We start from the raw sequence: 13,935 nt of genomic DNA, 5'->3' as shown, positions 1-13,935 counted from the left end.
CTACAAACAACATTTTCAAGAGTTCCAAAACTAGTCAAATAAGCTTCATTAGATGAGTCTTGATCTCTTCTACTTAGTGTTGGTTTGGTATTTCGAAAACAGCATCGAAGCAAAAACAAAAATTTTCAGTAAAAAAACAATCAACATTTTTTGTATATGATTCCCCATAAGCAACTTCCGTCTACAACAAAACCCGCAAGCAAAGAAAGCCCACACTCTTACATCCGCCCCACATTCATAATAATTAATTTGCAATAAAGTATTTTGCACACATCGAGTGATTGCGCTATGAGATAGCCAAAAGAGTTTTCAAAAGGAAAAACCAAACAACAAAAAGTCAATAATCAAAAGCATAAACACCGTTAGGTGCATTCGAAATCACTACAAAAATGTGGCGAAGCATAAACGAATGACGTTGGTAATGACACGAACCACAGGTATGCCAATTACGTCCGCATAAAGTGTGCTTTGTACTCGTATCTATGAGGAGTACCTCGGAAGCTAGCTGGAAAGTGTGGCGGGAAATGTTTTGTATAGCACACTGTGTAACGAAAATGTGCTAATTTTGCGTGTTGTTAGTAGAGGCTAAATTATAGAGAAGTGCTATGGTAAGTCTAAATTATAGACAAATTTTGTTTTTTTTTGACAAATTTTGTTAGTTTTTCTGTATCATAAAACGATTCAAGGCCAATGCTTTCGTTTTTTTAATATCGATCATATAAAAAAGCTTCTAAAGCTCCGTCCACGAAATTCTAGTTCTAAAAAATTAAATTTAACTTCTTAAACAAAAACATAATCAAAACATTACAACCAAACGCGAATAAAAGGATTGCACAGATTAAACTTTCTTTATTCCACCGTTTTTGGAACCTTTTTACCTAATATGTGATTTTTCCTCAAATGTAAAAGAAGCTTATAAAAGCTGTCTAGCTTCAAAGTTCTTGCATATAAATTCTTTCAGAACCTACAACTCTACTGTCGAACAATTTTGTAGATTCCTAAAACTTCGGCTTTAAAATAAAACATCTGGAAATTCTCGACTGGAAGTAAAAGAGTTAAAATTTTGGTTATTTTAGTTTTAGTTCTGCAACTTTTCTTTGTATATGCTCCTTCCACTTTAACTTTGCATCCAGCGTCAAAGCAAGATATTTCGCCTTGGTGGAGTACGGGATTACCCAATATATAAGAGGATATATGTACGTAGCACTTTTTTTAGTTTATATGTTTGGACCACATATGTATATGTAAGGGATATACGCAGCACTTTTTTAGTTTATATGTTTGGACTTCAACTCGTTTAAAGTAATGTTCCATTTTTGTGTCCATTCTACAATTAGGTTGATTGAAAACTTCACTCTGTTCGACGACTCAGCTTCATTTTTACCGGTAGTAATGATGCAGATATCTTCTGCAAATGTGGCGATTGTGGCCAACTAGTTTGAGATGAATTGTTCGACGTGTGTGGCATGTAGCGCCATATCGTTCAGTTCTTCCATTTTTGGCAACAAAAAGTTTGTTAGTAAACAAAAGTGGTCCAGGAGCGTACACTTCCTTAGAGTACATCTTTAACGCCTTTAGTTTTTTTTGGCTGCAACGTAGTATATGATTGTCCCTGCATGATTCTGAAGTAGCGCTTGCCAGGTAAGAGGCAAGTCGTTCAGTTAGATGCTATGGAAAAAAAAGTCTTAATTTATGAAGTAAGCCATGGCATACGTCAAGAAAAGCAGCTGCGCAATTTTGCTTTTTTTCCATCGCATCTTCTATTATATCTGTTATTCGTTGAACTTGATCGATTGTGGAATTTTGCGATTTAAATCCAAATTGATGAATTGGTATAAGGCCCTTTTCTTCAATTATGTGCTGAAGTCTTCTTATAATTACAACTTCAAGTAGTTTGGACAAAATGGGCAACAGTAAGATTGGACGATATTACGAGGCCTCCTGGGCGCTTTTTCCGGGTTTTTGTGCCATGTGATTTCATATACCTTCCATGGCAATGGGACGTATTTGAGATTTAAGCAAGCGTTTTGTATCGATGTAAGTTTTTCTAATGCTTTTCGCGTTAGCTTTTTTAGTACAGCAGCAGTCACCAAGTCGAAACCGGGAGCTTTTCTTGGTTTAAATCTACTTTTAATGATATTTTCCACTTCTGTAATTGTTGCTGGTTGGATTTCTCCTACGTATTGCGATCCTTACAGCTGCGGTAAAGTTCCATGGGAAACAAAGGAACTAAACTTTTTAGTTAGTTTCTCTGAAAAAACTTCCGCTTTTTCTTCGTCGCTTTTGGCCCAGGATCCGTTTGGCTTTCTGAGGGGTGTATTCGACAATATTTGTTTCCTTGCATTTTTACAGCTCTCCAAAGGGAATAATCCGTACGTTTGTTTGGCGTTAATTTCTCAATATAATTAGAAATATTTTGATTTGTAAATAACTTTATTTTGGTGCTGAGAATCTTAGTTAAATTGTTTAGTTCTGTTTTATAGTGAGGAAATCGCATGATTTACCTTTTTTACATAGTTTTCTCTTTTTTTTATGAGATCTAAAATCTAATTTAAGATTAGATATTTGTTTCTTTTTCAACTCTTCTTCGTCTGTTTCGGCTACAAAGGTCGATTTTGATGGAGAAGAAGACTTTTCATTTGTATATTTGGTTAGCGATTTCTTTCGGTTTTCATTTTGAAGTTTAAGTGTCGCATTTTAATTTTTTAATTCATTGTTCAATGTTTCTATTTTCTTAATGCGTTCGAGCAACATATCTATTTGGTTGCATTGTGTTCTCCCACCGCGTGGCGTAGTTTGTATGTACTTCTGTACATCACGATCTCATTAAATTGTTGTTACGTTGATTGAAAGAAACTGCCTTATCAACTGCTTTACCGACTGTACGTGCAGATAATGTAGTGTCCGTGGCGACCTATAGTACAACTCTGTGTAGACAGCTGGTTTGCCGTCTGACAGAAACAGCTGATAACCACATTAGATGTGCGGAGTAGGATTTTTGCACGGAAATTAATTGAGTGTTTTTTAATTTGGTATTATTTTTTGTTATTGTTTAAAATTTCGAAATGTTTATGTGATAAATTATATATGTTTTTAAAATATTGTTGTAGATAATTTCGAGTAAACTGATATACCGCGTGGTGCCAACGAATTGCCACAGCCTGGAGTGCACGTACATATATTAAAAGAAATTGAGCAGCACACTTGACTTGATCGTACGCGCGAATAGCAAAAACAGTGCCGCGAATAGCTAAAACAGTGGTCATAAGTGAAAACTATTCACATATTTGTATTTTAAATTATTATTAATTAATAATATGCTGTATATTTATAATTTTTTAATTTCGCCATGAAATCAGCCAATAAGCGGCACACTTCAAACGCAAACACTTTCCCTTACCGTTGACAGGCACTTGCTGTTGTTGGCGCGCATAAATTAGTATGCCAAACATTCTTAACCCACTAAGCCGCATTAACATTATTTTTGATTTTGACTTTTTTTTTGGTATTGGTATTTGAGTCGACAATTATGAGGAGCGCCTCAGTTTAAAAGTGAATGTCGCAAATTCGCCTGCATTTTAAATGTGAATATCGCTCAGCCACTGGCTATGAGTGTTGAAATTTACATTTTTTCACCTTCAAACCGATACTAGGCGCTCAGAAATTCAGCGCACGTCGTTAGTTTTCATAAAATTTCGTCGTTTTTTCTTTGAAAATGACAAACACAAGACTTATGCACATGAACTCAGGCAATAATTGTCATTTACTTTCTAATAAATGACGCAGCAACGAAATAAATTATGAAAATTACAAAAACAAAAATAAAAAAATTAATAATAAATTGAAAAAACCAATAACAACAACAAGTAATTATTAGCGCTTTGATTTATTTTATGTTCATTGAAAATTTGTGGCTTGTTACGAGAAATTAGCGAAAAGTGAAAATGTGAAAATTATTCTTGAAAGTGAAATTTAATTTGTTTATTTTAGTTATTTTTTATGTTGTTATTTTATATTAGCTGCATGCATTGTTGCATACAAATGTTCATAATGTTGCATGTTGCTTTTCAAAATGTTATTAATGTTTGATTTTTGAATTATTAATGTTTATTAAATTTCTAAACAAATTTATTGCCGTTTTGCACGAAGATCGCATAAATTTGTTGCTCAAATTTGTTTTTCTAATATATTTCTGACTTACAAGTACTTTGGAAAGCAAAACAAAACATGAAAGTATTGTTGTTATTTCAATTTAAGTTTTCTCTTATTTAGTGAGGAAGTAACATAATTGCTTAAGACACGCAAAAGCAGCAACAACTTAATGCTGCAGAATAGCCTTGCCAGTGGGGAGAAAAGAAATAAATAAAAACAGTTTCAATTAACAAATTGAAAGAAAAATTAAAAATAATAATTAAAAAAAAAACAATAATTAAAAAAAATAATATTAAAATAAATTAGTATTAAAAAGTAATAAAAGTTGAAAAAAATAATGTACAATTAATTAAAAACAATAATCACTTCTTAACAAAAGAGTTTCAACCTTTTAAATTAACTGCCAGGATAAGTTCCTGTTAATTTTTTATAAAAGGCTACAATTTTCAAATCATGAATTTAACAAAATTTCAATGTAAAAGAAGTTAAAAATAAAATATATAAAATTATGAAAAAAATATATATTTTAATTAAAGACAAATTAAATTATTAAATTATTAATTCAAATTAAATTAAAAATTAATACAAAACAAATTATTAAAAATTAAGGAGAATTAAAAAAAATTAAAATTAAAAAAAAACTAAGAAAATTAAAAAAAATTAAGAAAAAATTAAAAAAAAAATTAAGAAAATTAAAAAAAAAATAATCAAAAATTAAAAAAAAATAAACGAAAATTAAAAAAAAGAATAAAACAAATAAAAAAACCTTTCGTGTTTTAATATTGTCACACCAAAATTTGAAATTTTTCATACATGAAGTTATTTTGTATACATTTTACTAATTTAAAAAGAAAAATGAATATCCAGTGCCTTGAAATATAATAAAAAAAAAACAATTAAAAGCAAATAAATTGATAAATATTTTCTTTGTTAATTTAAAGTTTTTTATTTATACTTTATAAATTAAAAGCAAATAAATTGATTAATATTTTCTTTGTTAATTTAATGTTTTTTATTTATACTTTATAAGTAAAAAATATAATTTTTTTTAAAAATATTTTTAATGTTTATTTTTTTTAATTTTAGTATTTTTTTTAAATATTTTTATAGTATATTTTTTTTTTAATTTTAATATTTTTTATTTATGAAATTCAAAAATTATCAATTTTTCACGAGAGTCTTTAAATCCCTGTAAATTTTCTTTAAAAAGTGAGAATTTTCAAATTAATTAAAAAAAATTTTAATCTAAAAAGTTAAAAATAAAGTATATAGAAATATGTAAAAAAAAATTGACAACAATTAACAACAAATTAAAAAAAAAAACATTTAATTGATTCCGTGCTTTAGTTTTGTCACGCGCTGTATAAGAAAATTCACCATTTTTCGCGATAGTTTTTAAGCTTGTATATAAAAGAAGTCAATGCTTTCAAATGTTAAAAGAAATTAAGAAAAAACAAATAAAAAAATAAATTAATATTTTTTATTTATTATTTACAAATAAATATTATATTTTGTTTTATTTTCGTTTTAATATTTTTTATTTATATTTTTTTTTTAATTCTAGAAAACTATATTTTTGTTAAATATAAAAATATTAAAAAATTACACAAAATAAATATTTTTGTTTAAATTTTTATTTTAATGTTTTTTATTTATAATTTAAAAATAAAAAATAAATATTTCTTTTAATTTTCTTTTAAATTTTTTTTTAAATAGATTTTTTTTTTATAATTTCTTTTAAATTTTCTTAAATATAAAAAATATTAAAAAAAAATAAATATTTTTTAGTTGTAAATTTAATATTTTTATTTCAAGTAATATTTTTTATTTATAATTTACAATTAAAAAATTAATATTTATTTAATATTTTTTTAAATAATTATTTTTGCATAATTTTTTTTTTTTTACATTTCCTTAAATATAAAAAACATTAAAAAATAAAAAAAATAAATATATTTTTATGTATAAAAACAAAAACAATATTTTTCCTCAAGAGCTTTTAAAGTTCTTAAATTTGACTGCCTGCATAAAAACCTTTTTGATTTTGTGTACACAAAAGTAGGATTAGAGTAGTAAGTGAGCTTCTGAATTCGCTGATCGCATAGAAGACTGCACAATGCGTCGCGGAAGTGTAGAGATGACTTCATAAACGTCTTGCTATGAAATTGTCTTCAAAATAGAAATAATAATATATAAATATATAAGCTTTTATGTCCATCAATGTTCATTTGTTAAGGCAGCGCAGGGCTTTGCTTGAGATTTTAAGGTATCAAAAATATTCGAATTCCGGAACAGCCAAACCGAATCACTTCGTTTACAAGTGCATAGCTACAAAGCATATCTGAATGCCTCAAAATCGTGAAAAATGTATATTTTTATAAGTTTTATTAATTTCATCATTACATTCACGGAAGAAAAAATCTTCTCAAAATAGTAGGAGCAAACAAAAAACTATAATAAATATGTTTTGTAAATATTTATCTTTTTTTCTTTCAATCCATGTAGTTTTTATTTCATATATATATATTTTTTTTTATTATAATTTTACTTTGTATTTTTGCTTTGATTAAGCTTAAATTTTCATATAATTGTATTGTTTTAATTTCAGTCAGTTTTCCAAAATATTTTTTTTTTTTTTTTTTCAAACAAAAAGTTTTATTTATATTCTGGTATTTAACTAAATTATCTATGTTTTTCATACTTTTTCGTTATGCCAATTTTCTGATTTGCAAGTAAGTTATATAAATCATTAATGCGCCCGCTTTTGCTTCCTCGCACTTTCCACAAACAAACTTTCCATTAACTTCTTACCTAACACGTCGTCTACTGACTAAACACTTTGCAAATTGCCCCAATTTCGAACGAGGAAACCAACGTCATCGCATCCAGTTCGCACAAGTTGGCCCAGTGCTCGAGTTGCGCCACCCTGACACACTCTCAAACCCACGCAACAACATCAACATCTAAACCCTCACACGCATACGAAAAACTGTCACTGCAACGCGCGAAAGATTTCGGCAAAAGTGCCAAGTAAAAGCAAAATTAGTTATGCTAATGCATGTGCAGGCAACAACAACAAGTGATTTTGCTGCTATGTAAATATGTCACATGCCCACTTGGCATATATGAGGCACCTGCACACATGAACACTTTTCAGTGAAAATTTATGTGGAAAGCAAGTCAAGTCAAAATTTGATTTTTTATATTTTTGGTTTGATTTATTTTTTTTTGTTTTTAGTTTATAGCGCTCTCAAATTGCTTCCTCTTCCTGCTTTTCAACGCGACATATGGACCAGCGGCTTGCGAGCCGGTTCTACCGCTGCGCTGCGCTATTAATATGGCATTGTGGTGTTAATCAGCACATATGATACACATACATGCACACAAAAAGATGTGTGTGCATAAAAGTGCCAACAAAAACAAGTGCCATTGTACCAGGTGCCGCTCCAATGCCCAAACACTCGCACACACACACTCGCTTACATTTCACCAGCTTTTCTTTGCAGCACTTTTTGCTGCTTTATTTTTCAGTGTCAGCAGACATTTTATTACCCACGTTGATTTCCCGCTCAGGCAGGTTATCATCTTTGCTTGGGTTGGCGTGTGCCACAGCATGCGATTGCATAATTATTCAAATGCCAGCTTAACGACGGCAGCGCTTTTCTTTAACGCTTTCAAACTAGTTGTTTTTGTTGTTGCTAGTATAATTAGAATTAGAAAATTCTTTTGTTAAACCGCCACCTATTGCTTATGTTGCAGCAATAAAAGTGGCATTATTACGGCATTTCTTCCTGCTGTAAAGCGATCTGTGTCGTGAAGTGCAAAGCGAGTTCGTCGCTTAAGTCTTTGTTGTTCCTACTAATATATGTATGTATGTACAGCATAGCTGAAGCTATTTCATGCTTCATAATGAGTTAATTAAACAACAATAAAACATTTAAATGAGCGGCATGCAAAGAATAGCGCTTTAATCATGTTGTTGTTGTTATTGATTCTTTTTTTTTATTAAGTGCTTTGGAAGTACAGGAAATATTCTCAATACAACAGTAAATTGCTTTTGATAATATTAATTGCCAATTGAGCTATAAAAAAATATTTCGAAAAGCGTATTCCGAAACACCCTGTAATTTATGCAACATGCTTCTTTCAAAAGTAAGCAGTGCCACGCCCAGTAGCTAATTTTGAACAGAGCAAGTAGATAATATTATTTCATACTCCCCACTCAGGGTTCAGTCACACGCTTTATGGATTAGAAATTTATCCAACCTTTAGAAATTTCATAAAGTACAGCTATGTGGGCGGGTTTGTGGAAAAGGTTTCTAATATAATATATTAAATAAAGACATCTAGTATGAAATAAATGTTTTTATTTTACTCATGGGTAATAGCTGTGATATTTGTAGCAGGCTTCAAACTTATGAGGCTTAAAGTTATATTATTTCGAAAATAAACAAATTATGAGTCGTTATGAATTTCAGCATTTATAAAAATATACCAAATAAAATCAATTTTAAGATATGTTTCACAAGTTCAAATGTCGAAAATTTAGTTATAGAATGTAAGTTAGCGTTTCACAAGTTCAGTTGTGTAAAAAACGTTGTGTTTCACAAGTTCAATTTTCGAAAATTTATTTGTAGAATGTAAGTAGTATTTCACAAGTTCGGTTATGAAAATCTGACGAATCCTTACATTCGTAATAGATGTTGTGTTTCACAAGTTCAATAATCATAATTCTCATGATGGCAAGAAAATCACTATTTAGCAAGAACAATTATGAAATAATTAATTGTAAATGTTCTGAAAAAATCTCAACTGCCTGCCACAAGTTGAGCTACAGAAAAAATAAATAATGCAATTACGTTATTGCTCCTTTCGAAATATTTAGAGAAAATTTTTTTTGGCCTACTTTTTATTAGAAAATAAAATTTTAAAAGCCGCTCTAACAGATCTATAGTACCAAATATAATAACTATGAATGTTAAAAATATTTATTTTTTTTGGTCAAAATATAATAAAAAATTATGCATAAATTATGGTTATATATGCCCATTATTGATTAAGAAATATTATATCATGTGCCCCAACAATAACTCTTGTAATTTATGTGCCACCGAAGTGTTCCACAAGTTCATTTACAAGAATAGTTCTTGAGACTAATGATTCAGATTTGCTACTAATAGGCTTTTTAATTCTCTAAAACTAAAATGCAATTTAGTGAACTCTTAAAAGTAGGAAAGAGAATGGGACAGTTGTGATTTTTTTCAAAAATGAAAATTAAAAATAAATTCTTATATTTTTTATTTAATATTTGAAATTTAAAATATTGACTAATCCAGATAATATTGACTTTCTCTTTGCAGGTATGTGAATGTCTCTTTTTATAAAATCAAACGCAAAAACCTTCTTTCGTAAGTAAATTTATAAGGCAAATAGTAAGATTGGATATATAAAATGTTGAAAAAATCGAAAATAATATATATAATTTAATATTTATATTTTGCCATTCTATGGAATTAAAGCTTGAAAACACTTGGAAAATTCAGCAAATTCAAAGTTGAAAAAATAGAAAATTCATACAGCTCTTCAGTTTGTTATTCGTTGGACATTAACATTTTAACATTTTTTAACTAATTTTATTGAGTTTAAATTTTATTTATTGAAATGAAAATAATTTTTCAACGTTGGCCCTTCCAAAAAATATTTCCATGAGTAAGCTCTCTCAAACCTTTTCACTTTGTTATATGAATTTCAATATTTACGTTTTTGAAATAATTTTCTTACTGCAAATTTTAAAGCTGGTGGTAACGCTGCTCAAAAATGTTTACTTCTTCAGTTTGATATAAAGCAATATTTATTTAGTTTATCAGATTTATTTGTATACATGTTTTTAACAAAGTTTTTTTAGGTCATTTTTCTTTTTTTAAATTTTTAAACTGGTGGTAACTCTACTAGAAAATATGCAACATCAATTTTATATTGGGTAATCTTTGTACATCTCACCAAGTTTATTTTTCACATTTATTTTACTATTTTCATTATTTTTCTTTCTTAGAAATATAACTGAGTTGGTAACTCTATTCCAAATCTATCATTTACCAATTTTGTCGCTAAAAATTTGTTTCATACAAAATTGAAAAATTTTACAGACATTTTTCGCTTGATAAATACTTACTATGCAACATTTCTATGCTTTTTTTTCTATACTTCGAATTTCAACTAGGTGGCAACATCCTTAAAAATTAATTTTGAATTAAGACTACTTATTTTTTTTTATTTGAGGCTGCTATTATAATATTTAATTTGTTAAATTTTTAAAAAATTAAAAAATTAGAAAAGTTGGCAACTCTACTCAAAATCTTTGTGCTGTTTCTAATATCAGCATAGTTTATTCTTATAAACATCTTGGACTAAAAATATTCTAAAAGTACCTAATAAATTACTTTTCCATGTGCAGTTTTTAAGAGCGAAGTCCATACAAGTACATATTATAATGTAATCTTTATATATTTTATTAATTTTGTCGCCAAAAATTTGCATCTTTGAAAATTTATTTCTTTTTCATAATCATTAAAAATTTAAAAATTTCTTGACAGTTTAATTTCTATAATGCAATAAGTTTGTACTTAATTTTACAACATTTCGATTTTTAATTAGGTGGCAACCCTATTTAGAAATAAATTTTGACTTACAATTTTATTTTTTGTTATTTTGAGACTTGTTCGGTAATTTTTAATTTATTACATTATTTTAAGAAGAATAAGAAAAGGTGGCAACCCTACTTAAAAATTAAATTTTACTTAAGCTTGTTTAAACTTTCATTTTTGTAGACTTCTTTGGTAATATTTGATTTATTGTATTATTTTAATTGACTGAAAAAGGTGGCAACCCTACCTAAAAAATAATTTTGTTAAAACTGTTTTAAATATCACAATTTCAATGCAATAAGTTTGTACCTAATTTTGCTACACTTCGATTTTTAATTAGGTGGCAACCCTATTTGGAAATAAATTTTGGCTTACAATTTTATTTTTTGCTATTCTGAGACTTGTTCGGTAATTTTTAATTTATTACATTATTTTAATTTAATAAGAAAAGGTGGCAACCCTACTTAAAAAATAATTTTGTTAAAACTGTTTAAAATTTCATAATTTAAAACTTCTTTGGTAGTATTTTATTTATTACATTATTTTAAGAAGAATAAGAAAAGGTGGCAACCCTACTTAAAACTTAAATTTTACTTAAGCTTGTTTCAACTTTCATTTTTGTAGACTTCTTTGGTAATATTTGATTTATTATATTATTTTAATTGACTGAGAAAAGGTGGCAACCCTACTTAAAAAATAATTTTGTTAAAACTGTTTCAAATTTCATAATTTAAAACTTCTTTGGTAGTATTTTATTTATTACATTATTTTAATTGAAGAAAAAAATTTAAAAGGTGGCAAGGTGACAATGAATCTTAAAATTTTGCTCTCTTCTTTGATATCAGCATAGTTTTTATTTTCAACATTTTAGACTAATTATTCTGTCATAAATTACTTGTAGTCGCAAAGTCCTTTTACGCTGATATCAAAACGGAGTAATTTATAGCAAATCAAGTAACTTAAGCATGCAATTTAATTGAAGTAATTTATACGAAATTAAGTAATTTCTGAAAAATAAAGTAATTTATGTGAAACGCAGTTCTACGAGGGCTGCTATATATATTTCTGGCCTAATAATGAAAATAGGAATATTTATCAACGAAAATGGTTTTATTGTTTTTCAAAATATTCTCCATCAAGATTTATACACTTTTGCATGCGCTCAAACCAATTTTCGAAGCACTTTTTCCACTCCGATTGAGACACCTCCAAAACATGGTTTTTGAATGCTTCAACAGCATCTTCTGGCGACGAAAATCGTTGACCACGCATTATTTTCATGATGTGTGGGAATAAAAAGAAGTCATTGGGTGCTAAGTCTGGGCTGTACGGCGGATGACCCACCAATTCGACGTTTTGGCCGGTCAAAAAGGCGCTGGTTTGAGCCGATGTGTGAGAGCTTGCATTGTCATGGTGCACAATGATTCGTCTTCTCTTGTTCGTTTTTCGAATTTCTCCGAAGACTTCAGGCAAACAAATGATGGTGTACCACTCAGAATTGATCCTCCTACGTTGCTCAAGCCGAACAGTCGCCACATGACCAGTTTTTCCGAAGAAACAGGCGACCATTTGCTTCGAAGTGCTCCGTATAGTATATGTCAACTAAAATAATTCATCAGAAATTACGTAATATATACTAAATAACGTAATTTATGCCAAGCTGTGAACTTAACATTATTGTACCAAAGTCAATTGTTGGTCAACTCGAGAGCGTCACAAAGTTAAATGACTGCAAAATGAAGCATTAAATACGCATGCATATAATTTTCACCGTAATTTCGCACGAAATTTAACTAAACTTAATTAAAAGCCACTATCAAACTAATATCTATACTTAGTTACGTTTTTTTCCTATAAAAATGCGCAAAATTACATTCACCAATAAAAAATAAGTGTGTGAATTTAATAAACGGTTTGCATTTTTTAGAAGAAATTAAAAGAAATATATGCCATTACTTGCCTTAAAGTAAGTGCCAAGCGCAACAGTAAAGTGTTTACCATATAATTTATACAAACATATATACACACATACATACCGTACACACTATGTAATTAATGACAGCTAACGCGTTTGGGTCTCTCAGTTTTCTGTTCTCTGCCTTGCCATGATGCACACACACAATTAAATATATATACAACTATTCACATACATTCTTACCTACAAAGTTGCCAGTCAAGCGACTATTTTGCTGCCATTTATAGCACAATATATGCTAACGGTATCTGGCATAAGAATGCCGGCATAGTCTCATACATACTTATACATATTTCCCACATTTCCGCAATGCACAACAACAATAGCAAAAACAATGACAAACCAAATGCACACACTGACCAATAATAATAAAATTCTTGCAAAGCATAGCGCGGATGGCAGCGTGTGACCGCCAGCAACTGAATGCGCTTTAACCCATATTTTTGCGCTCCAATGGCAGGGAGGCGCAGCGAGGTTTAGCGGCAGGTACTTGGCCATAGACCTACTTGAGCTGAGCGTAAGGTGAAAAAATAAATAAAATATTATTTTTATTGTTTCTGTGTGGCAGAGGAAGTGCAGCGTACAACGCAATGAAAAGCAAAAAAAAAAGTAAATAAATAAAGCTTCTAAGCTTTTTGCTTTACTTAAACATTTTGTAATTTTTGGGGCATAATTTGTAGATATTAGTTTTGAAGCCTTGGCAGTGAAAAATATTTCTTGTTGCTATTGTTGTTGTAAAATATTTCTTGTTGCTATTGTTGTTGTAAAAAAGATCAAATATTCTAATTCTAACTTATTTTCATCAAAGGCTTATTGACAGATTTTTAGTCTTTATTCTCACTGATTACATAAGCTTGATTATTTAGATACTGACTCTTCCTTTTCTTTGCACTCATAGCCGTTGCTATCAATAATGTTATATGAGTTCTGTACAAAAAACCAGAAGGAAATTTAAGGTTTCTCTGAAAAAAAATCTTTTTGAGACAGTATATTAAAAATGCTGTGAAAACTGTTTTATAAAGTAAATTTAGTTCAACTGCGGCAGATTAAGTTTTTTGTTATAGCAGTAGGAAGCATCGAAAGCCGGATTGCGGAACTTTAAGCCGCTAACCCAACCTACTCCCAACTCATGTCTCTCTTAAGGAACCAGCGAATTAAATAATT

The 13,935-nt window shown here is 29.1% G+C and overlaps 1 protein-coding gene across 9 annotated transcripts in view; it reads left to right on the top strand.

Moving 5' to 3' along the window:
- LOC126760481 (guanylate kinase) overlaps positions 1 to 13,935 on the top strand; it is a 179,536-nt gene that overhangs the window by 148,355 nt on the left and 17,246 nt on the right. The window contains exons 1-3 of one of the 9 annotated variants that reach the window (XM_050476137.1): positions 2,959 to 3,032; positions 3,111 to 3,261; positions 9,513 to 9,560. The exons of 6 other annotated variants lie outside the window; for them this stretch is intronic. The gene's annotated coding sequence lies outside the window, so the exon portion shown is untranslated. Of the gene's footprint in view, positions 1 to 2,957; positions 3,033 to 3,069; positions 3,262 to 9,512; positions 9,561 to 13,935 lie in introns of those variants that run through there. 2 more of the 9 variants (XM_050476139.1, XM_050476138.1) reach the window with 2 other exon arrangements.

Source organism: Bactrocera neohumeralis, chromosome 5, assembly GCF_024586455.1.
Source record: "Bactrocera neohumeralis isolate Rockhampton chromosome 5, APGP_CSIRO_Bneo_wtdbg2-racon-allhic-juicebox.fasta_v2, whole genome shotgun sequence".
Classification (NCBI taxonomy): domain Eukaryota; kingdom Metazoa; phylum Arthropoda; class Insecta; order Diptera; family Tephritidae; genus Bactrocera; species Bactrocera neohumeralis.
This window is presented reverse-complemented; position numbering and strand designations above follow the sequence as displayed.